This window comes from Schistocerca cancellata, chromosome 6 (assembly GCF_023864275.1).
Source record: "Schistocerca cancellata isolate TAMUIC-IGC-003103 chromosome 6, iqSchCanc2.1, whole genome shotgun sequence".
Lineage (NCBI taxonomy): Eukaryota > Metazoa > Arthropoda > Insecta > Orthoptera > Acrididae > Schistocerca > Schistocerca cancellata.
In genome coordinates, this window is record NC_064631.1 from 386563874 (window position 1) to 386591017 (window position 27144).

Sequence of the window (27144 nt, forward strand, 5' to 3'; positions counted from 1 at the left end):
CCACAAACTAGTTTATATAGATACTGTCAGTATATGTATGTAATATGCATCAAAATACTCATCAGAGGCTTGTCCATTATTGTATACACATTTCTGAACTTAACTTTGGTTTTAGTTTTGAGATGAAAAACCTGTTAAATATGCCACAGCGTGTTTAAATACAGGACAAATGTAAACATTAGGCTAAATTACAGGCTGTTCTGTCATAACAAGCTTTATTTGGCATTCACAGTATCTACTCACCAAGCGGATGCAGAACACACACATTAAGACTGTTGCGATTGGCAAGCTTTCAGAGCCAGTGGCGGCTCCTTCAGGCAGAAGGGTTGAAGGGGAAGGATGAAGGGTGAAGGGAAATGATTGGAGAGGTCTAGGAAAATGGGTAGATTTTGGGAAAAGTCACCCAGAACCGCAGGTCAGGGGAGACTTACACCATACGGGATGAGAAGCCCATATGGTATGTCTCCCCTGACCTGCGATTCTGGGTGACTTTCCCAAAATCTATCCCCCCCCCCCTTTTCCTAGACCTCTCCAGTCCTTTTCCTTCACCCTTCTTCCTTTCTCTTCAACCTTTCTGCCTGAAGGAGGAGACACTAGCTCCGAAACCTTGCCAATCACAACAGTCTTTTACGTGTGTGTTCTGCAGCCAGTTGGTGAGTAGATTTTTTTGTCTATTCAGTTAAATAATTTTATTAATAACCGATTGTTTTTGTTGTTACAAAAGCTTAGTTTGCTCTACCTTGGCTACTGACTTCTGTTGATGTGTTATATTTATTGAACGAACTGTATTCCTTGCAGTAGAAAATTGGGTGTCCATTCCAAAGACATTATTTGCATCATTTTCTATTGCAGCTTCTTTTACTGGATTAATAATGATGCTTCTATCATCAGCAAACAGTGTCAATTTAGCTTCTTGTTTCAGATAAGAAGGGAGGTCATTCACATAAGAACAGAAGGGGAACCATGGTCAAAACCCGTGGAATGCCTAATGTAATTTCATACCAGTTAGATGAAGAGGGAAACTTTCTTAAATCACTTAAACCATATACAGAAACTTTTTGCTTCCTGTTCTGTAAATATGACTTAAACCACTCATATGCTGTTCCATTTATACGATAGAATTGTAATTTCTGTAACGTAATATGGTTCACACAACCAAATGCCTTGGACAAGTCACAGAAAATTCCTATTTGTGATATTTTACTATTTAAAGACTCTATTATGTTGGCAGTGCAAATGCATACTGCTGTCTCTCACTTCCCTGATCATTTGTCAGAAGATTATCAAGATATGTGAAAACACTACAATAAACTGGAACTGCTCATTTTTATAGAATTCACACACTGTCAGAATAAAACATGGAAAATACCTAATGTTGACTGTTGTGACCAAGTGCTGTCGAAACTGAAATCTAATAGACATTTTTACTTAAGTTGGTCTAACAGTCCCTGTTAAGACATTCATCTATACAGTAGAAGGTGTTGCCTACCAAAAAGTGCTTCAAATTCTGGTTTAACTGTGCTTTACGTGAAACCAAATTTTTAATGGTTGATGGCAATTTACTGAAAATGTGGACCCCTTTTTGGAGAAAGGTAATTGATTTTAAGTCTCAATGTATATTGCTCTTATTTCTAGTATGGATATTACATATTGAGCTATTGGTTGGAAATAGAGACACATTATTTGCAACAAATTTCAATAAGGAATAAATATACTGAGAAGCAGTGGTTAGAATACTCATTTCCTTGAACAGGCTTCTATATGATGTTGTTGAACTAACACAACAAATGAGTCTTATTACACGCTTTTGCCCTCTAAAAACTTTCGCTTGGTTTGACGAGTTACCCCTGAATATGATCCCATATGACATAATAGAATGAAAGTAAGCAAAGTATGGATGCAAGTTTTTAAATATTTCTCTCCCCTACAACTGACATCATTCGCATTGAAAATACAGACTTGTTTAGACATTTCAGCAATTTTGTGGTATGCACTTCACAAGTGAATTTGTTATCAAGTTGTCACTGTCAACCTCTTCTATCTACACGTCTTCATACATTATACATGTGCTGGAAACTAATCTCTTACAGGTTCCGAATACAGTGGGTCTTTCCAAAGTCTGATGATGGTGAATTAATTTTAAACTATTTATTAATGTAAGTGGAAGTTTGATTAGAGGTCATTTCTAAATCTGTACTTGACCTGCTGTTTACTGCAATGTTAGTGTTATCTGCAAACAAAATTATCATCTGGCAATGTAATATATGAGAGGTTATTAATGTACACAACAAAAAGCAACAGACCTAAAATGGAGCCTCGAGGAACATTACATGTAATTAATTACCAATCAGATGAAGATCGACTGATTACTCCACAGGCATTTCGCAATGTCACAGTTTGTTCTCTATTAGCTAAGACTTGAAGCATTCAGCAGCACTGCCAGTGACACCATAATATTCTAATTTACTTAAGGGGACATGACCCTAAACGGGCAGCATTTTTAGCATTATCTTCATCATCATAGTGCAACTGATCTATAAATGAGAGATAGCTCAAAATTCTTACAACAATTAGGACCGTTAGTCAAAGCTTTTCTCAAAAAATCATTGACATAATTATTACATTTTGGTACTGACAACAATATTTATAACAGTATAAAAAACAGAACACTATTTCACTGTGGTACCATTTTCTTTGGAACCACTTACTGCACAGTTTGGAAAAAGAGTCAGAGTACAGACATTACATAGGACTAAGTATTTTATGCCTCCAATTTTCTCCCCCGATGATGCTCTGTGAAAAAGACAAGTAATTTATTTTACTACAACAAAAATATTTAAAAATGTAACTCAAATATCATCGACATCATCATCATGTTATAAATTTTTCAGGAAATAATAGGCAAGGGAGGTAGTGGAGGACATTCTAAATATCTGTACCAATTTTTGTGAGTTTAACTCCAGTCATTTAGAAGAAAAGTGTACCTGAATGACAAAAATTTAAGTTTTTGGTAAATCGCAAAAGAAGATTTACAGTTTTGTTAACTTACCAATATGCTCGTTTAGAACAGTCAAGCAGCCTACTCCAGTTGTCCTGTTTCCTTATCCTCAATACTCTCTCTCTTCATTCTTTTCTTTATCCTTGACTCCTTGGTAGCAGAAGCAGCTTCTGCAGCTGTCTCTGTTTAAGTTGCTTATCAATAGCAGTTAGAGCTGAAGTCATATTCCAATCTGGATGTTAGATTTCTTCATAACACTGATTCTTGAAATTGCACCATCACTGAATGTTATTATTACATCCATTACACCAATCTTCAGCACTGTCAGACCAACAAATACAGTTTTGGGCATTCTCTCCCATTTATAGCTGTTGAAGCTTTCATTTGCATTCTATAAGAGACCGTGCGTACATTTCCTAAGTAGATTTTAATTTGCCAGATCCCATATATCGGCCTAATTGCCTCCATTACAGCAAATGGTAAGGAATACTTGTGGGTATATTGTAAGCCTGTAGCACCGCTCAACCAGTACTTGAACACTTTGGACACAAACCATGCTGTGGGATTTCATCTGTTGCCACATTGTGAAACTATGTTGCCCAAACAGCGCGGCCCATATTTTCCAAATCTCCTACATTTCTCCTTATTACTAGTCCATAATATCGAGTCAAAGAATCAATTTCACTTTTTGTAAGACGATCTGGACCACCTATGTGTTTTCCGTCCAAGAGTTTTTTTCCGCTGGAGTCTTTACACAATTTTCTCAGCCGAGCTCCCGTTCTTTTTTGTATATGCCCAAGACATTCAACCTTTTCTATCAGAGTTTCCCCATATGGTCTGTCATTAACAACAGTAGTGTGTTCTTTACAGTCTCCATCCCCAAGGTAGCCTACATACCTCACACCACAACGGACCTCTGACCTTCTAAAACTGTTTAGAACTCCTTTTGTTTCCATGTTTTCACTTGGGCCATCAATGTTCTTTACACAAACATGGGTGTCAATAAATTTACTTGAAATACGTTTCAATAAATGTAGCAGTTACAACTCCATTCAGAGAAGTATGAGCTCTCTTCTGCAAAGATTGAGCAAATGCTGTTACAATGTCTGTATTCTCAGACAAGGCTACTGCTTCTTCTGCTGCTCTATTCACTGATGTTCACTTGCAGCACATAAAGCCTTATGTATTAATTCATTGTATCTGTCAACCCTCAGTGGAGGTGGAGGCAAATCCATCACTGCATAAACAGTCTGGGCAGCTCTCCTTCCCCTTCCAATACATCGCATTGCATACGTAAGCTAAACACTTACACCGTAATGTCGACTATCAGTTACTGGCGATGTCATAGTATCACTGTGCATCTTACACGAGTTAAAGGCAATCACTAACCAACTTGAAAGACCCTTCCTTGCTGAAATGTCCTCAGAAATGTCAATACTATCTTCACAATTGCAGTACTTACATTTCACAACACTCTTCAAAAGTCTTGACAGCATACTTAGGTTCACAATAACATTTCCGTCGTTATTGCTGCTCACAATACTACTAGGCTTGTTATTATACATTCAGAAACCGAAAGTTTATGTCCAGAAGCACTGCCTGTAGACACAGTTTCCGCGGGCGACTATTGAGGCAACTGATGTGTATTATTTGGTTGTGTTTGGAACTGATTGCTGCGAAACTTTTGTTTGGGGCTAAATTTCTTTACGCTTGGCATTTGTAGCACAGGAAACACACACACAGAACAAAACAAAACACAATAACTACAAAACCACACGCATATGAAATTCTGAAATTGTATATTCTCATATCTTTGTTTACATTCGAACCATAGCCTTCTAGAAATGTCTGTACTTTGGTTCCGGGAGTCACTGCCTTCTAGAATACACCTGTGTTAACGATCCGTAACTAACGATGGAAAAAATGGAAGAACAAAATAATGCATCACGTATTCTGATGCAATTCAAACTGACAGGTGGGCGTGGCCCCTGTGCAACATTATGTTCAACCTCAATTTTAGAACGAACGAAAAATGATAATGCCTATAAACTATACATTTTTGATATCAGCATGAAATGCTCTTTTCTATGGATCAAGAAAACCTTTTTTCAAATTTTTAGTCATTTTCATGGGCATGTCCCCTTAACAGAATGCTGTGATTCGGTCAAAGGCTTTTGACAAGTCACAGAAAATGCCAGTAGATTCTAATTTATTATCTAATGAATTAAGTAAATTCTCACTGTACGTGTAAATAGCATTCTCTGTATCAGAATCCTTAAGGAACCCAAACTGTGACTTGGGCAATATATTATTTGGAGTCAGATGCTTACGAAGACACTTGAATACAACCTTTACATATATTTTTTAAAATATCCTGCAAAAGGGATGTTTGATGCTATTTCTCTATCCCCCTTCTTGTAAAGGGGCTTAGCTTCAACATATTTTAACCAGTCTGGAAATGTTCTGCTGATAAGAGATTGATTACACAAATAACTTAAGATAGTACTCAACTCACATGAACACTGTTTGACTAACTTTGTTGATAAGCTATCATAACCACTTGAATCCATTTTGATTTTAAGGACTTTATCATGGATGCTACTTCTTTGGGAGAAGTGAGTGTCATTTCCATTTCACCTAACTTAGTTACAAGACATTGGTCTCAAACATTCCATTGCACTGTTTACTGAACCTGAAAACCCCAGGCTGCCAGTAACAGAAACAAAGTTCTTGTTTAAGAGGTCTGTAACACTACATGCACTTATTACCAATGCCTCATTTATTTCTAAAGCTATCTGTTCATCTCCCTTTCAGGTCCCACCTGTCTCTGTCTTCACTATACCCCACACGGTTTTTATTATGTTGCCCAATGTAATTATCTTTTTCTCATAATGAGGCTGCTTAGATTTCTGGATTACTTGTGTCAATATTTTGCAGTTGTCTTTGTAATGCATTACAATGATAACATCAGAGCTGTTTCTATATAATAGATAGTTTTCTTTTTGTCCCATACAATAGGCTTATTCCTTGTGTAATCCATGATTTATTTTTAGACTTCTGTTTGATTTGAGTTACCTTTAGCAGGCAACTATTTCCAAATGTGAAAGTAACTTTATTAATTATTGTTCTGTATTTTCTACTTCAGTCAGAAGTATTGTCACCACCTATTCCATTCATGTGTATGAGTTATCTTCAAAAATTCTCGATTTCTGACTGATTTATCATCCCCCTGTACTCATCTTTAATAGATTTTATATCCTGACAAGTTTCATATTTAACATAACATGCTGCATGTCATGATCAAATGACCTATTTACTACTGGTTTTGTAACATTGTTTCCCTAAATTTGTCTACAAAGGTATTATAAATAGCAGTCTCAGAGCATTTACAGCTTTTACATAACCTAGTTGCAATCATAATAGGAATTACATTGAGTAACACTGTTACAGACAACTCTTTCCCATTATCACTGACAATAAAGTCCTAAACTGTCACTCTTCCTTCAGGTCCATCAGAAGGAGAGCACAGTTAGTGTTTACCTACAACAGCAACAAACATCTGCTTTTGACAAAACCATTTCAACACGACATGCATGTAACAAGCTTGATTTGTACAGGAAAAAAACAAAATTTTTAACAATTCAGCATTTATCAACTTTTGAAGAAAAGCTACTCAATTAAAAGCGTATAGGTATTCAAAAGGGAACTAAAACCATTCCTTATGGAACAAACTTTTTATAAAATAAATGAAGTCTTAAAGGCATCTTATACTGAAAGAGTAGAGGAAACCAGTTGGGTACAAACACTCTTAAAAGAAAAAATGTGATACTTTTACTTTTGTCATGAAGTCACAATTTTGTATTTTAACTTAAAAGATGATGATAAAATGAAATTCATTTATGTCATTATTCTACAATGTGTACTTTCATTCATTCTACTATATTAACCATCCATAAATAAAACTTACACTGGTCAGTAAACTGCTGGTTGTTAGATTACATGCAACCAATTGCTCATAGGATAAAAGTAAAATCATAGGCTATATACATGATATATAATATGTTCACAGAATACTGTATTATTTAATTTGGCTTGCCCAGTATTACTAGTACACTTTTTTTTCTTTAACATGTAATCAACAGGACCAAATAAAAATTAAATGAGTTCAAGTCACAAATGTACTACATATACTGTGTCAATGAAACATTGATATGACATTGTTCATATGTTTCATCAACAGTGAATTATCGCAGCAGAAAGTGAAACTAGGTGTCCATATCCAGTGAATTACATTAGTAACAAAATTTTTATCTGGTTGTGTTTTCATCAATTATCATGTGTCTATTTTAAAATTATGTGTGTGCTCAATTTGTAATTGACCCTGCAACTGAAAGTGTATTGATGTACCCAGTATCACACAACACAGTGATCAAAGAACGAACATTAAAAAAATAAAAAATAAATAATCACAATTTGTGGGACAGCTGCTGGTTATCTGATCCCTCCCTATGTGACATACAGAGATGAGCATATTCAAAAGTTCACGATACTAAATGGCCCCAAAGGCTGTCCTTACTGCAACTAACCATACTGTCATGCTGATGTCCAATAAAGTCATACTGAACATAACTGGATTGATATGGCAACATTTACAAACTGGTTTGAATCCATCTTCCCTCCAACATGTTAAGTGTCTGGAAGGTATTTAAGTTCTTCTACAGACGGTTTCCTATCTTACAACAGTCCAGTAGTTCTCGGGCTCTGTAGTGTTTATGATACAGAATTTAGTACCATGCCACCAATGCTAAAAAAACCTATATAAACCTCTCAACATTAATTTCTTTAGACCTATTCAAATGGCATGGGGGAGATTATTAAACATGTACAGAGCTATATACAGCAAATCTGGATTATCAAAAAACTTGCCTCTTGGCTAAAACCCTGAAAAACATGCATGAAATTTCTTCAGAAGTGTCAGCGCAAAATTACTGGTAAGCGCAATCTTATTGCTACTTTTGCAGCCTGAGGTTTAGTGTAATTTATAGTTATAAATATTTCACCTTCTACGATTTATAATTTTTAATGCTGTTAATTCAACAAAATTTAAATAAAAGATCTAGATTTATTTAGCATAATTAGTGCCAAATTCTTTAAGAAAGATCTTGCTTTCTTCTTGGCTCAAACATAAGCCAAGTCATGTAGTTATGGATAATGTAATCTGAATGACAGGCTGATTTGATGTCTCCTACACACAAAAAGATTTTCTTGATTTTCAAGGATCACTAAGTTATTGGGCCTACAACAAATTCTGGAACCGAATAGTGCTTCACTTTTGACCATTCTGATTGCCCGACACTGCAAACAGACAGACATCACGATGGAAAAGGAATACAAGTACACTTAAAATTTTAGTTTTGAAATATAACCACACAATATCTTGGGAATATAACGCAATATTTGACTACAACTTCAAATCATAAACCCACACTAGGATTTATAAATAGCCAATACTGAACAACAGGAAATGAGGTTTTAGTTCCAGGCTTTAACACTGCTGCGGTCTTCCATAAGCACTTTGTGAAAACGCTTAAGGCATAATAAAATTACACATGGATGGTAAGAGGAAAGAGCTGCTGGTTAACTGCAGACGGGACAATAACAATATGATTAACACAGGGCAAAAAGTAAGAGATATACGCAGTAACCATCGTGTATTATTCTCCCCTCCAACGTATAGGCCCTACAGGACGTTCGCCAAATCTTATCCCTGGAACACTACTACTATTATATTGAATTCGTTTCAAGCCGTCGTGATATACAAAACAGAATGAGCGTCTGTGTTTAGTAAAACATCTCTGTGTTAACTGCGCTGGAAAAATTAGACACACAACGTGTAAGTTAACATATAGCTCGTGCTTGTCCGCAACATTTCTCTATGTACAACGTAAATGTATCGGTAAACATATTTACAATCTATCATACGGAAGAAATGCTGCTGCTGATACAAAACATAAAATGTGCAAAATTTCCAAGGTTTTGTACTTCAACACTAACCTTAAACAGCTGTCGTTCCTTTCATAAATAAAGAGCCTTTTCTTACACCACTTGTCTCTGGTTGCTGGGTGTTATCCAAGAGATGCACTGCTGTCTTTCGCTGTTCTTTCGTTTTACTGATTTCGTGCGCCTTCTCAGCGTCATAACCTCAATAACATTCATTCTACACTAAACACTTCACTAAAAAACATCACACCTTATTTTAAGAACTGCATACTTGACAACGATCACAGTAAGTCACAAACCACTGGCACCTGGAAAATAAACTAACGTCTCGAAAGTAACTGTCCGTTCTTGAAACAAAATAACTGCTCTTGCCCACAACCGTCATTACAAAAATGACAGCTGTTCTCGTCGTAACACAATAAAAATCTTGTGTAACTTCGTAAGATCCTCCATTCCAAACAGAACTACATAACGAAGGTTTGCCACAATTTCACTTTCCATAACTGTCTGTGCTACAACATTGATACGTTAAACAACAGCAAAATGTCATACATAAAAATAAATTCATTTTCCAAGTATCTTTTTTCCGTTTACCAAAGATGTAAATTATTTCAATCTTTGCTTCCCAAACGGAATCTGCAAAGATGAAGCTCTACCCTACCAAAGGCGTGTCGAAGCAGGTCGTGACCAGCAGCTTCATTGTGCCCCGGACTCGTTTTCACATAGCTCTCAGAAAAAGGAACTACATGTACAATATATGAGAGGTATCAAGAAAATGAAAGAAAAACATCTGCCACTGCGTAGTTTATCTTTGCTGTAGTCCAAATAAACAGACAGTGAAACATGCTGACAGGAAATCAGAGAACATTTGCTTAAGGACAAGAAGTCTTGATGAAAAGTGACATGGTCCCTTTGAAGTGATCAGTGATCCAAATTTTCTCAGTATTTGAAAATCACAACAGCCTACAATCGCAAGTATTTGTTTACAAATAATGCGATCATAGTGTTCTGGTTTCTACATGTTGGCAGTAAATCTCGGCTTGTATACGGATGATAATCTTTAACTCTATGTTTTATCGTCGTGTTATGATTTATGTCATTCGGTGTCACACAAAAATTAAAAAGGTTTAGTTAAAGAGTGGAAACAATGTTCATAAGGAAAGAGAAACTAATGGAATATCATGTTGCTGTGATAGAGTATAGATACTACAATAGTCAGTCAATCGTTCACTATGTATTACTGGGTCGTCAGGTACTCGTAGAATGTGAACGTCAGAGTAAAAAATAAAATATTTATTGGTGTCTCGGCATAGTGAGATTATTCAGGAAAGACAACACGCCATTCTGTGAATTTACGACTGTATTGCAGTTATAAACGCCATGTCTTCTGGACAATACATACATATACAGAGGGGGTACAGAAAAATGTAGACTCTCTTCGTAACAAAATGACATGTCGCAATTTCGTGAGGTAGCGTAGATCACTGCTTTCTCAACAGATCTCGGCACGCGTTTTCTAGCAGATGACAGTACACCAATAACTGAAGCAATATCGTCATTTGAGCAACGCAAGACACCATTGAAGTGGTACTGGAAGTACAACAACGTGATGTAGGTACAATGGCAATGGCATACTGTGTACGGAAACCAGCCACCAACATGTACAACAATTTATCATATTCGAGATAAATTTGAAGCCAACGGTACTGTTCAGGTCTGGCAGACCAAAAAATATCGACAAGTCGAGTTTCCACCACTGCTGTGTTGCAAACTTTTATTAGAACCTCAAAAATCTGTGAAGAAGGTGAATGTGAAAGTGTACAACAGATTCTGAAGACTGCGAAGTGGACAGTGTACACTCCAATATCGATGCACACTATGAACGAGGACGACACAGATCGAAGGGTGGATTACTGCGTGTGGCTTGAAGGCATGTTTCACGAAGATGGACAGTTTGTAGGAATGGTTATCTGGTCTGATGAGGCACAATTCAAACCGAATGGTACTGTAAAATGCCACATCTGCGTATACTATCCTCCTGAAAATCGTCGTGTTCACATAGAAAAACATGTTGATCTACTTGATGCGTGGTGTGGTGTGTCGTCGCCTGGTTTGTTTGCTCATTCCTCTTTGAAGTTACCCCAACTAGTGGGATGTATCTTCATATGCTGCAAACATGGATTTTATCTGCCACCTCAGAGATGTTTTGGTAATGAAAGATTTTACCTACAACAAGACGGTGCTCAGCCTCACTACTGAAGAGGTGTCTGAGCCTACTTGTATAAAAATCTATCTCGTCAATGGATAGGTCAAAGGGGAGCTGTTGAGCACCACCACGGTCTTCAGACCTTACATCTCTTAACTAATAACCTGAGGGGGACATTGAAAAATGGAGTTTATCAACAGAAACTAGCTACACTGAGTGAGCTACGAGAAACCATCGAGGCATCCTATGCCTCAACTCTGACAGCTGTAGATCGGTCAACAGTTCAGTGGAAGCGATGTTGCTTGGCTGCTAATGGGTGTCGCTTTGAACAAGGAACTTTGAAAAGGCATTTCCAAAAGTATGCATGTCTGTATCAACATCTCACAAAAAACAGATGGATAACATCAGGTATTAAGAAGTCTTCCCAAACACATAATACCTCAGTTCCATGAAAAAGATTCGCAATGATCCAGAAGTCTTAAATTCCTATCATAGATACAAAAAGATCTATAGGAAGGTGCTGATTGCTGCAAAAAAGGTCAGTTAATGACAAAATAATGTAAAATGCAGAGAATAAAAGCAAAACAGTTTGGGATGTTATAAAAAAGGAAACAGGGAGAGGCAAATAAAAGCAGAATAACATACTGTTAAGGGAGGGGGAGAAAGTAATAAACGATCCACAGCAGTTGTCAAACTATGTAAACGAGCATTTTTCAAGTATTGCAGAGAAGTTACAACAAAAATTCCCCCAAACGAATATAACACCTGTAAATAATGTTGCACTAAGTACAATGATGTTACTTCCAACCACAGAGAATGAAGTCAGTAAAACAATTCAAAATCTAAAAAATAAAAAGTCAGTAGGTCAGTAGACTTAGATGAAGTACCAATGTGTGTACTGAAACAATGCATAGCGATTATACAAGGCCCCTTAACAAATATAATAAATGAATCCTTCACATCAGGGACATTTCCAGAGCAGTTTAAACAGGCAAGAGTTGTACCTTTGCTTACGAAATGTAATGCAGAAGACATAGAAAATTACCAGCCCATTTCCCTGCTGTCAGCATTCTCAAAAATAATAGAAGCAATTATGAAAGACAGATTAATGAATTACCTGAATAAATGCAAGATTCTATTAAATAAATTAGAAGCATTAGGAACGACTGGTTTCGATCATACCTAGCAGATAGGGTACAAAGAGTAGAGATAACACATACTTCAAATAGAGCTAAACATTTAGTAAAACACTTATCAGAAGCAAAATACATTAATATAGGGGTTCCGCAAGTTAGCATTTTGGGACCAATACTATTCCCGACATACATCAATGACTTTCCCAGTAGTGTTACTCATGGTGAACAAATAGTCTTCGCTGATGACAGCAATATTATAGTCACTGAGAAAACAAGAGAACTCCTTGCCGAGAAAGCAAATTAAACTCTCAAGGACGTTTATGATTGGTCAATAAGTAATAAACTGACATTGAACATAATGAAAACTAATGCCATGAATTTAAGTTTGAAGAGGAAAAATGACAATGTTAAATTAAATGTAGATGGCACCTCTATAGACTGTGTAACAAATGCAAAATTTCTAGGAATGAATATTGATTCTCAGTTGAAGTGGTGTGAACACACAAAAGTACTTGCAAACAGAATGTCATCAGCATATTATGCCCATAGAATCATCAGTGTGTACCATGCAGTGTCTTTTAGTTACATATTATTCATATGTACACTCAAATCTTAGCTATGGAAGTCTTTTTTGGGGAACAAAATATGAACACAATTTTCAAACTCAGAAAAGAGCATAAGAATATTCATTGTAAAGTTATGTTCAGAACACTGGGAATTTTGACTGCTCCATGTGAATACATTTACCAGTCAGTTGTACACATCAAAAATAATATTGGTAATTACTGCACAAACAGCTCTGTCCATGACGATGCAACAAGAGATAGACTCAACTTACATTTACCAAGAAAAAATAAACATAAAACTCAAAACAGCATTTTCTACCAAGGAATAAATCTGTACAATAAATTACCAAAAGAGATTAAAGAAATTGCCAAAATACACTTACTTAAGAAGACAGCTAAGAAGTACCTGTTGTGCAATACATTTTATGCATTGAAGGAGTAGGGGTTTGATAAAGAACGTTATACTAAATAATAATAATAATAATAATAATAATAATAATAATAATGATTATAAAATATCCAAGATTCCACATTACACCTTCACTTTATATATTTTTCCTTCTTTTTTTTCCTTTCTAGAAATGCTTACCCACAAGCTATGTGTAGCACAGTACTAACACCTCTTCCTCTTTCTGAGCTCAACATCTCACTCATTATGGAGGGATGCTGACTCAGCTTTTAAGGATAACAAATGGGAAGTTGCGGTACAGAAAACGGTCCAGAGTTCACCAGTCTGTGTGTGTGTGTGTGTGTGTGTGTGTGTGTGTGTGTGTAGTGAGTGAAGTGTTATGAACTAATGTGTGTACAGTGTGTGCAGTGATTGATAGTGGGATTTGAGTGAACAATGTGGCATTACATTATTTAATAAGTTATTTGTAAAAAAAAAAGTATTGGATACCAGGAGTAAACCTAATGATTGTCTCTAACTAGAAGTCTGTAAATATATGTGTATACGAATTAGCTTATTTTAAATTGATCTAAATTTGTAAATACTTTGACCTGTCCTATATCCTTGTAAAAAGAGATCTACAGATGAATAAAGCTACGATTACTACTACACAGAATAACAAGTTTGCTTGCCTGATAACTCTCCCCCCCCCCCTCAGCCCCCCCCCCCCACAATTCAAGAATTGTAACAGTATGTCATTTTTTCCATTAATATTGACTATCAAAGAGAGTCCACATTTTTCTGGACCCCTATGTATTTATTCATCCAATGTACTTCATATATCCCATTAAAAGAATAGGACATCCTGTGATATGGACCAAGTCGAGATAACTTTTAACAAATGTCAGCAAAACAATCGATAGTTAATCGATATACTTATCTCAACAAAAAACTATCGCTATACTGCTCTATGTTAATCATACAAATCAAAATCAATATGAAATTTAGTAAATAAAAATAAATCATTATAAAAATTTAGCATATAACCACTAATATTACGAACATAATACTTAGCAACACGTTTTGGGAGCCAAATTTCCATCATGTGGCTGTCTAATTTAGTTCTACAAAATCATGCACTTCAAAAGCACACAAGGTCAAATTACAGAAACAAATTAAATTATTTGGACATTTATTTTGAACTTGTGTGCTTTTTAACTACATGTTTGTATAGGATTAACAGCCAGATGATGGAAGCTTGAGTCCTGAAACGTGTTGTAAGGAATCTGTCCCTAACAGTAGTTGTGATATGCTAAAATGTCTGTAACAATTATCCTAACAATCACAACGTTCAGTCCTTTAGATGGTTATTATTACAACAAACAAAAATGTTAATGATAAAGATGACATTGTTTTAAAAGATGATCGGACAGTGTTACTTACAAGGGAATGGTCGAAACCTGTGTTGCTCTTTTTACCACTGTGAGTTAACATTGCAAGAAGTCTGTATGCAGAATTTTAGCTGCTGACATGACCTGGAAGTCTGTAAACAATTTTATGAAGTAAGACATTATTGTCGCATGGTTTCTGCGCTTATAACTGTACAACCTTGACCTCTCTCTACGTTATACCAACGCCATCTAGGGACAAGGTGGCGTTAGGTACGCGCCGCTCTCTTGCCACAGCAGTGAGAGAGCTGATTCCCCCAGTGAAAGCGATCGTATGATAATTAAACATTCGTTGACAAATATGGCTGATATGTTATCTACAACATACTTTCCAAATAGCTATGAAATAGACACAAATAAATATATGGTTTAGAACACGTCCAAATTTTATTTCTTGTAATTACCGCAAAAATGCGAAATATTGATACAAGGTTCAAAACATAGGTTTTTTTGTGCACCAAGAACATACAAGCAAAGATTACATATGACAACCCTGTGAATCACAGACGTTGTTAGATGTCCGTAGACAAAACTAGGCTGGTGTTAGGAATGAATCAGGCCAAGCATCAGTATATTTCGAGGAGTGCCACGCATATTTAATCAAATTCTGAAACCGTGGGGAGGAAAATTGATAATGTACTACTGATTGCAGCTTGAGAATATCGTCACGGTGATACACAGGAAATTGCAGTGATCTGCACACAATAATTTTCTCTGTTAGTTTTCTGTAAATTGCCTTCCACTGACTGAAAAATTCTCTGTTTAAAGGTTGAATTACGTTCGTCGTGCTGGGTGGAATCTGAAGTATCTCTACTTCTTTGTCAGGGTGGGCTCGAAATACAGCTTTTAATGAATCAGACCTTTTATGACCTGACCACGAATCTAGAAGGAGAAGAGATTTGTTCCCACAGAACGGAAGAAAAGCATGACACATGAAAAGTGTAATGTTTTCATTTCCCATTTTTCCAGACATCGATGCGTTTACCACAAGATTGTTTGCGTAGAACATTGTTCTTTTGACACGTGGTCCAAAACGTCCAGTTGGGTCTTGAATACACACATATAGTTTAGGCAGCAATGAACCACCCAGACTAATTATGGGCATTATAGTGTACGAATGGATGAGTGCAGTCGTGGACTGCGCAATCGCCTCAATATGTTTTTCCCCTTTGAATGACAGTGTTCTTTTCGCACGCATTTCTTTTTGGAAACCTGACTGATCTGCATTGTACACGTATGATTCACTAAAACGAGCAATCTTATTTTTTGCATTCGTAAGAAATGCTTCTATCATTTCGATTTGTGTCACTTCATTTTCCGACCTGTTTCTCGTTACAAATTTTGTTATTTTTCTTGCCACAATTTTATGTGATCTTTTGAAGCGACTAATCCAACTTTGAGAAGCTGTAAATTCCTTAGCGCCTATCGCGTTGGCAATCTCTAACGCCCAATCACGCAAAGTTGTGTCGCTGACACTAAATTACTGTTGCCTGGCATCGGTAAATAGCTAAAAAAGTCGCGGATTTATCTCCGTCGTAATTTCCAGTCGACTCTTACGTCGTCCAGCGACTTCCTTTTTCGATCTATAGAATTCACGTTCAGAACGGACAAAGCGATACTTATTTTGAACAGTACTGACACGTAGGCGTTTCTTACCACTTTCGTTCAGCCAATACGTCTCCGCTTTTTCTTTGTCTGATAAGGTAACTATAGTTGCTGGTGTTACTTTCGGAGATAATTGATGATGGTACGTGGCACTATCACTCGAAGAGTCTTCATGAGTGCAACTTTCGTCGGTGTCTTCGCCGTCTGTAGATTCACAGTCTGCAATATCGAGTGTTTCAGTTGTTTCTAGCCACATGTCTGCGCCATTTACATGCTCGTCTAGAAGTTTAACAACCATGTCGCACAACACATAGTCTTCACGCGTTTTTTTCTGTTGATTGCTTCATTTGGCGTCTGTAGTGTATCTCCATGGCAAGCAGCAAAACATGTACAGGGTTCGCCATCACCTGTGAGGGGAGATTGAATTTTCACCGTAAAGTGGATTGCGGAGTATAGATGAACATGTACAGAACATCTTTCACATCTCTAACCACTTTCAGGACGGTATGTTTCGAAATACATACCAGAAATTAAAAGGACGTGCATGCCACAGAAACGAATATTCGTTTCCCCTTTCCACCAAAACCGTGCAACGATATTCCTCTTTAGTGAACGCCGCGATAAGACGGCCGCACTTCCCGACCATGCGCACAACGCTCGCGACTCGCCATTTCCAGGGGTGGCCAGCCGTCACTGGAAGCGCCAAGCAGGAAACACAGCCATGCTCGTGATTTTTTTTGGGTGACTTGCAGTTCATGTCAGCAGCTACAATTTTGCATACGGACCTTTTGCACAGTTAAATAACAGTGCTAAAAAAAGCAATACATGTTTCGGCATGACAAGTCTGAGCATTCCCTTGTTACAAATCTAACTCTAGCAAAGTACATAAATGACTACTGCAGGAATACTCCAGCAAGGATTTGTAGTGAGTGCTTTAGGGACAGTAAAACCTCATTTCCTGGAGAACAAAGTATTAAGTCAACATCGTTAAGTCACACAAACAAATTATGAGTTCTTAGAGTCACATAAACAGTGAAGAATAAAATGTCGTCGAACATTGGGTACCTGTTTCAATCATAACTTAATGTGCTAGTTTTGAATTAAATTGATCTGCTTTGTTTGCCTGTAAAAAATTATTATGTTGTATTAGACATCATCTGAACATACATAATCAAACAAATGGTTATACAAATGTTTAACATGCATAAATATTATTACAAAGATATTGTTTCTCTCGTCCTTATTACATAATTAATTTTGTCAAACACAGTACTTAGACCATAAATTAGATGGTATGCCATAAGTTAAACTGTCGTTTGTTCAAGATCTCATTTATATTAAAAGATCGTCGTTTTTCATTTGTGCTATAAGATGCTTTTTCTTTCAACCATGTCTCTATCACCACTTTAAATTTATTGTCATGTAATGCCCTTGTGTCATATGGTGCATAGTTGAAAATATTTTGCCAGTATGTATAAAATTGTTTTAGATTCTATGTAAACTATTCCAAGACGTAACTTCCTGTTTCTGATTCCTTTTGAGGCACATCTGATCTGCTTTCATGCTTGTTGGCATTCTATTTGGCATGCGTAAGTACTTTTACTGGGTATTGAAGGATTTTGTGTTCAATAAGTTACTGGCTGCAAGAAGTTAAGCTACTCAGACCAAAAATACATCTAATAGCTTTCTTTTGACAGAGGGAAATATCCTTCAACCCAGCAGAGTTTCACCAAAGAAGTATTCCATAATACAAAGCACGAGCAAATTACCACACAATCCTTCAGTTTCCTAAGGAGATATAAATCTCCTGTCAACTTACTGCACAGTTTTTTTACGTCTACATCTATACTACTCAAGTGACCTTATGGACTATGGCGGAGGTTACGTTGTGTACCAGTGTCAGTTCCCCATTTTCCTTTCCCAATCGCTAATTTTCTGTGGGTTGAATCACTACTGATAAGCCTCCATGTGGGCTCGAATATCTCTAATTTGGTTGACTCTTCTAGGAATGTATGCTCTCAAAACTTTAACAGTAGACCATAGTGATGCAGAACGCCTCTCTCACAGCGTCTGCCACTGAAGTTGGATGAGCATCTCCATGAGACGTTTGCATTCATTAGATGAACCTGTAACGAAATGTGCTGTTCTTCTTTGGATCTTCTCCATTTTCTCTATCACCCTACATTGTGCACATCCCATACTCAGCAATGTTGAAATGGCTCCAGTTTCTTTGTTTATCTTTGTTATTTAGATTTCTGAATTGCAAACAGTGAGATACTGTCTCTTGCAAAAAGTACAATGTGTTCCTGATGTACAGACAGTTGCAAGTTTTGTTCTAGCAGTCAATATGCAGAGGTAGGAGTAATAAAAAGTTAACTCTGCTTATTCATTGTTTTTTATTTTGGATTGTTGCACATTAAATGTTAATTTGGTTATATTGGAACCTGAATTTATTCATTTATTTCCACATTTTGTTTCAGTTCAGAGTGTTTATCAGATGAGGAAACACACAGACTACTTGAAGGAAGTGATGACGGAATCTTTTCAGACTTCTCAGATCTGGTGGAAAGTTATATGGATTTGAGTGATGAAAACATTGAATATGAGAGCCCTGAAAGTAAATCTGAACAGTAAGGTGTAAAAGTGAGTGCGCAAAAACATCAAAAACCATCAAGAAAAACATTGTGGAAATTGTGCCAGGTCCAAAGATTAATGTCATGGTTCTAACTGATGAAGTTAGTGCCTTTCAGAAAATAATGGACTTTGACATTACTCATTGTAACGCCCCAAGGACAGAAAACCCCAATTAACAAACATTGTGGAAACTTAAAAGTAGGGAAGTGAGTCATCTTGACAGTGACGGCAACTATTGATGATAAAATCTACACTGGTAATATTTTGATTAACACCTATATTATTCAAATACTGAGAATAGCATACAAAAAGGGGACATAAAAGGAAAGAATTATCCTAGATTCTTTATCGAACATCTATAGAATAAATTCAAAATCAAATGAACGAAGGTTAAATCCAAGAAAGTAATTCAGTCAAAGATAACATTTACCATGGAAGAGAATTGTAGCTGCATCGAAAAGGAAATTCAATGCGACTACAATGTACTCGGATATGGAAATGTTCAGTTAGTTAGTTGCTCTTGAGTCGCTCTAGAGTAGTTTTGCGATAGTTGTCTGGACGGAAACATTATTAGATTGTTTCAGTTTTGGAAGTTTGATAATTCGTGAGATACAGACTGAAGTCTTGCTCCGTCGTTGAACTGATGGAAGTTAATCTGTACCATTCTCAACACGACGTTATAGTAAGATAAGTGTTCGACTTCGATTGAGTGATATTGGTTTATTGGACTTAGCCTTCGTACTGATGAACCGTTACAAACTTTGAGAGCAATGGATCAACGACAGAAGAACAATTCGTAGTCTTGAGTAGGACACAATAAAACGAAGACATGAAGAAAGACAAGTACCCCAATTAGCCCAAAGTTGTTGTAAGCGTAACGATTACTGACCTGAACAGAAGTTAATCTTGAATTACATATCGGTGTGCATATGTTGTAGGGACAAACAATTAATTACCGAAAGAACAATAAAATCTTAATCAAAAGATAAATCTTACGTGGCGTCTAACTCTTTAAACATTTTAAGTGACTAAGTGAGTACATGAATAACGGATAGTGAAGAGTGATTAGCTTAAACTAGTATTATGGCGTATTAAAAAAAAGAAAAAAAGCATTTACTCCAACATAAGTTATCTCTGGAGTTACATCGGACCGTTGTTAATAACTGGACGTAGCAACGGAATAGTAGACAGCAAATTCATCCTTGCTATGTATGATGTGAAAAACGATTGCAATGATGAAATAAAAAAATCAAGATTTTATTTCATCACAGATCCAACCGGGCATAAAAATAAAAATAAACGATTGCCGTTTACCATTTCGCAGAAACTGAGGAGACTATTGCGGACAGATAACAGAATATTTCTAAACCACGCGAGGAGTTGTGTTCTTACGAAAGTTACAGGTGCTGTTCCACGTCACACCGACGGCGACGAACATCGTTACGAGTCGCGTCTCCTCCCGGCGAGTGAGGAAGAAGGAAAGGGATGTCACATGATGAAATCATAAATTATATAAGTATGTGTATAAATAGACAGCGAGGCGCACACATCAATTCTCATATGAACGGGGTAATAAAGTGACATCAAGATGCAAAATAATGTCTGTGCTGGCTATTCTTTTTTTGAACGGAACAAGGAAAGGGCATTATGCTAATGTAGTGGATCTCTGGGCAGCAGATGGAACAGTTTTCGACTGTTCAAGGGTGCAATGACTTACAAAAAGTTTCTGTTTCTTCTACATTGTATTCATTTTAATGGTAGGAAATCGAGGAAACGAAGGAGAAAAACTGATAAGTTGGCTGAAATTCGTACAGTATTTGATACTCTTGTCGCTAATTGCCAAAGTTCTTACAGTCTGATTGAATTCACCATATTAGGTGAATGTTTTACCCTTTCAGAGCTCCCTGTGGGTGGATCCAGTACATGCCCAGCGAGCCAGCTAAATATGGGATAACATGTTTGCACTATGTGACGCAAAACTTTTATTGCAGTAATCTGAAGTTTTATTGTGGCATCTAATCAGAAGGACTACATTGGATACCTATTGCTACTGAGAACATAGTGAAAAGGCTTGTGGTGCCTATAAAAAATTGTAACAGTAACTTAACAACAGACAATTTGCACACAGCTACCTCCTTTCTGGATATTTACTGCAGAAGAAAAAAAATCACTTGCATTGATACAATGAGGAAGAACATATGTGAAATTTCTCCAGAATGTCTCCAAAAACAAAGCAAGACAGATTTGAAGAACGATGTCTGAATTCCAGAAAGACAAGACCTTTGTTTCATATGTTCCTAGTACAGACGGTGCTGTCAGGGTTTTGTCTACTATGCATTATTATGAATCACTTACACAAATGTATTAGAACAACGACGCTGTGCCAAGTACGTGACAGCAATGATAGAAACAAGTCATATAATGGCAAGTTCGCTGCAATCGACTGTGAGTTTTATCTAGTTTCTTTGGTGCATTGTGCACTTCCTTTACTCCGTATTTAAGAAAACAAGAGTGAACTTTAATTTGAACAGATTGGTTTTTTAGAGAGGAAGAGAACAGGCCCGTTTTTTGCTAGTCTCCGTCAGAGAAGTTTCGTCGTTTATCAGCCCTAACACAGCTGGCCAACGTGCTGTACAGATATTGGGTGACAGATACGCGTTCATCATTCTCTGCTGCCTCATGATAAATTTCGGGAACCAGCACAAGCTCAGGCACTGCCAGCAGTAATGCCAGTGGTCCCAACCCAGCTGGGCATCGCACTGATTCGAGTTTGGATGACAGATATTCACTAAATCTATCATGAGTAATGGAACATTTAAGAGTTGAATGCTTGCATGTATTGACACTTGAACTGCAAGAAAAGTGATAGCCAGAACGATCCTGCACATGGACGAATTCCGTCGACTTAGAAATTCTCTTTAAGCAGAATTGTCTTTTGTTTTGTCCAGATTCATACACTTTTAATAGGATGCCAGTGATCATTATTCAGGAGAGAAAACAGTATTGCACTAAAGTGGTATCCAACGTGACTATCATGCTATCTTGAAGGGACAATTTCAAATCTAGACGGCCAGAGAGTTCACCAACTGCAGCAGGGTGGAGCAAAAGAAAATTTTCTCCACATAGTAAATCTTATTCCATCTCTACGAGATATCGACTGGTGGTTTGAAACTCTCACACGTACTATGCTCGAAATGCATCTAATACGAAAGCATAGATCTATTCATTGGTTAATCAGAGGTTAAAAGTGAACGTTTGCTACAATTTTGATTCCTTAGGAATTATTTGTTTTTACTAAGCACAAACTCTTAATCTCCTATTATATAACAGATGTGACAATGGTTCACATTAAACTTCCAAGCTCAATAAAATTACTCTGAATTGCTTAAAGCTAGGTAACTTCATGGTGGTAGTCGCAGAGCATTTTCAGACAGTTAATTTTAATTTTCAAGTCAAATTTTATGTAGAATAGTTGGTAGATTAGAATGGCCATCATGTGACAGTGTTTCATTGTGAATGTACAGATTTTGCATGAATATTAATTAATTATGTATAGTGTTTAGTGTGGATAGTGTTTAATTCTTGCTTTGTTTCTCGCCAACATAGAGTCTGCCAAAGCAGTGATAACACATACAGTTGAAAATGTCTCTAAACAAGATTTCGAAATTGTCACCTTTCAGGTTTTTGCTATTGCGACAAAACAAGATGAAATGTCAAAAGAGACTGTCGAACTGCACCAAACTCAAGAGCAATTTCCAAGCGAACTGCAGAAAATTTCACAGCAGTTCAGGTTCTGAGCAAACATCAGAGTATGGCGAAATCTATGATCAGTCAACTAAATGTGACCATTAGCAGCAACTCATCAGGCTATAAAGAGCTAATTGCAAATAAGTATGATCTGCACTGAGAACAATTTTCAAATAAACTAGAAGAGTGTGAAAGGGTCCTGTAGCCACCTTTCATTAGTCCGGTAGCACATTTTCACTAGCATTTCTTTTTCTTTTCCTTGTTTATCTTTTCTCATAACTCATAGTGGTATGACTGAATGAATGTGGTTGTGTGTCACGCTGCTAGACGGTGGCATAGTCTGCTGCAGAAAGTCTGTGACAGTGATACAGATTCAGCAGCAATTGTACAGAATAGCCAACTCTCGTAGTGGTCAAGTAGGCAAAGAGGTTTGCGCTACTTGTGAGAAATCCACCTTCGCTAGGTTGGTGGCGGAAATGGCATCTTTGGGTTTTCTGGGCCACGTGGATCGTGGGGGAGGCTGGAGATGAAAAAGGGAGGCAGTCTGCCGCCAGTACGGGAAGCATCCACAGCTGTGCTCCAGTCGAAGAAGGGTGAGTTAGACTGACAGCATGGAGAGTTGTTACTTGGCGAGGGGAGAGTTGTTAGCTTTTGGTCTCGCTTTTCAACTCTGAAAGATTGCTTTGTCTTGTCGCAGCAGATTTTTCTTTTAGTAAATTTCTATAGCGGACTTGGATCCACCGGAAGAGCGCCACACAAAGGTGTCGATAAGAAGTGAGCACTCGCTTCTGTATGAATGTCTGTTTGCCTTCAGCTGTGCCTGTATAAGGTTTCATTTTTCTAAATATTAATAGCTTTGCCTTCTCGTAAATTTGCCTTGCTTTATGTATCTTTCGTCCGTGGGGAGCCGACCACGTGGTTGAACATTAAAGTTTGTTGGGCTACCGTCATCACTAACTGTCCGGTCTCATGTTTGTCTTAAAGAATGTTAACTGTTCATAATTGTGTGATGAGATATTGTTGCAACTTGGCCATGATACCTAGAAATTGCGTCTCCACAAACCACGTGGGCACGCGGGTGTATTGCTAAACGTGTACCGTTTCACAAGTTATTGCGATCAGTTATCAGGCAACAGCAGTTGTATGAATGATTCACACCAATGATTTTAGGTGTAGATTATAACGGTGTATGTTTCGATGCTTTTCTTTAATGTTTTAGGAATTAATGTTATGAGGACTTGTGTACATGCCTGACATCCATTTCTTAGGAATAAATGATTTTATACACAATTTTCTCTTGCATTCCGAGGTTACGTTTTTGCGCCTAAGCCACTCACCTCGTAGCTTTCCTGTTAGCACATCCAACGCGTTTCCTTATGCACAGGTCCAGTGATTAGTTTCCCCTTTTATTTTAAAACAAATGCTTTAGATTAAGTCTTATTTTCAGGTGTGTTGCTGGGTGCTGATCTTCTGCACAGTGTTCATGCATGTACTATTTTATTTTGAATGGTTGATTCTCCTGGACAGTGCACGGGAAATACTATTAATTACATCACATCCACTATGAGTAATATCACGACGTACGTATTTTTATGAGTTTTTGGTCTGTGATCAAATTAATTTATTTTCCGACTTGGCCAAACCTTTGATTAGTTGTATGGTTAGAGTCGGTGGCGACCCGAATCTTCTCACGTTAATTTCACAATCAATAAGCATTTCCATTCCCATTCTTAACGTAATAACCCGTAGAAACATGGTAGTTACAAATGGGCAAAGTTAAAGGAGAAACCGATTTAGATTGTGGTCATAGGGGCACTAAAGATGCGGTTTTAAATTTGTCAGTTAGTGACCTGCCATCGAATGAACAGCATAAAGCAGAATTAAAAGAAGTAAGAGACCAGCTTGGATCCAACTTCTTGGAGTACAGGACACATATAGCTCAGTGACCGAAATTTTTTGGAAAATTATCAAAGAGGCTCGAGAGGCAGTAAATGACAGTCGCCCAAGTAAGTGGAAGGAGAACATACAACAAACTTTGAGCCCCATCTCACATAGCGAAACCTCACATGCAAACCACATGTGTTGCTCGAATAATCCAGGCTCTGTGAACGGAATTTTGTAACAGACTAACCTCTTTACGAATCTATTGATTATAGAAAAGCTGCTTGAATGTAGACAGTTTTAGCCTTTCTCAGCAGACAGAAGACCAATCAATCCGGTTGTCTTCATAAGGGGATTCAGAGGTGTTTCACCACATACGTGGGCAAAATATCATAAGATCAACTACGTCACAGGATATTTCCAAGTAGATGCCACGCTTTGAGCTACCAACATGATAGATATCTATAAATAATATAAGGAATCTGAGCATGCACTTTTCTCCAAATACCGGTCAGGTTGCATGCAAGAAAGATTGAAAGGGGAAGTCTTGAGTGCCATGATTTTTTCGTCTAATAGTTGCAGTCTAAGGTAACATTTTGAGAAGTATGTAAATAAAGCCCATTATTGGGATGAACAGAAAACATATAAAGACCTCTTGCAAATATTAAAGGTGAAACTGCCACTTGACATATGGGATAAAGTGATTCATGAAAATGAGGATAATGTGGTGGAATTTATATCAGTCTTAGACTCCATTGACCTTATTCAGGAAGATAAAAGTGTAAGATACGGACAAGGGAATGGAGATACACCAGGTTCGAACACATCACATAGGCATGAAAATAATTTCAATCTGATGAAGGATCAGATGACTAATCGATAAAATTCACCACAATAGAATAATTACTGAGGCAATGATCAGAATGACTACAATAACAATAACAGCTCGAATGGTTTACATCTAACCAAGGATGACAAAGCACACTGGATGGAAGATTCAATCCCATCTATAACAACAATCCAAATGCAAACTATAACAGTCGGTGGAATTAGCCAAATTATCAGATTAGGTCCGTAAGGAACAGATATCTCACACCTAGTGGGTACGCAGCTGGCGAACACAGGGCCCTGAGCTGAGTCCTGGCATTGCTTCCCCTTACTCATACCAGGCTCCTCACTTTTATTTTTCCTATCTGGCCATCCTTGGCGAACTCTTGTTCTTTTCTGACACTGATGCTATTAGGTTTTGAGGGCTAGGGGTCCTTCATTTTCCAACCTATACCTCTCATGCAGCCTCTGTCCCGGAGTGAGCAACTGCGGAAGGTGTCTGTATTCCATGTTAGGGGTGGCCTCCAGAACTGCGGAAGGCAACAGAATACCACCCTAGATTATCTTCCCTTCATAATTCAGTCTCCATTTTATGCACAAAAATGGCTTCCTCTCACGTTAAATCAGTATCCAGAGGTAAAATAGTCCCTCATTCGGATCTCTGTGGGGACAACTTGAAAGGAGGCAAGAAACCAAAACGAGAATTGGTACCTGGAATGTTAGAACTCCGCTATAAGCAGGAAAACTAGAAAACCTTAAAAGAGAGATGGATAAGAATCATTTGGATCTCGTAGGAGTTGCTGAGGTAGGATGGAATTGATGTGGAGAGTTACAGTAAGATGAATATGTATTTTAATACTCAGGAGGAGAAGTAAAAGGAATTAATGGAGCAGGAATGATTATGACAAGGGAATTGGCGAAATGTGTCGAATATGTGGAGTACGCAGATGACTGGGTTATTGGTGTAAGGCTGAAAGGAGCACAAAAAGATTTACTGACTGTCCAGGTGTATATGTCAACTTCAGAACATGATGACCAAATTTTAGAGAAAACATACAATGTAGTAGACAGAATAATGGACGAAAATAAAAAATGCTGCAAAATAGTAATGGGAGACTGGAACGCCATTGTAGGAAAAGGGAAAGAGGGAAACATAGTAGGCAGTCATGGTCTTGGAAAGAGAAATGATAGAGGTGAATGGCTAATTGATTACTGCAGGGAAAGGCAGCTGATAGTGGCAAATACATGGTTGAAGTACCACATGAGGAGGCTCTACACTTGAAAATTAGCAGGGGATAAATACAGAAACCAAATCGATTTTATACTGGCAGAAGAAAGATACAGGAATGGAATCAAGGAGGTGAACACATTACAAGGTGCAGATATTAATAGGGACCACAACTTACTTGTGGCAGAAATAGAAGTAAGAATGAAAAAATCTGAAGGAGATGACCATGGTGAATAAGTCAGATCTAGAGAAGATAAGATCCAACAAAGAACAAATCACAGAAATGCTGTCACTTGGGTTTCTAAACACATTACGAGACAAAGAACCACCTGATAATGTCAACGAGCACCAGAATATGCTGAAAAAAGGAATCATTAAAGCAGGACAATTTTTTCTCAGTAGACAGAAGACCAATCAATCCGGTTGTCTTCATAAGGGGATTCAGAGGTGTTTCACCACATATATGGACCAAGTATCAA

At 37.3% G+C, this 27144-nt stretch overlaps 1 protein-coding gene across 1 annotated transcript in view; it reads right to left on the bottom strand.

Moving 5' to 3' along the window:
- Nucleotides 1–9595, bottom strand: part of LOC126190825 (rho-associated protein kinase 2) — a 201927-nt gene extending 192332 nt beyond the window's left edge. Inside the window, exon 1 of the mRNA XM_049931396.1 lies at nt 9053–9595. The gene's annotated coding sequence lies outside the window, so the exon portion shown is untranslated. The remainder of the gene's footprint in view (nt 1–9052) is intronic.
- Nucleotides 9596–27144: the final 17549 nt, after the last annotated feature.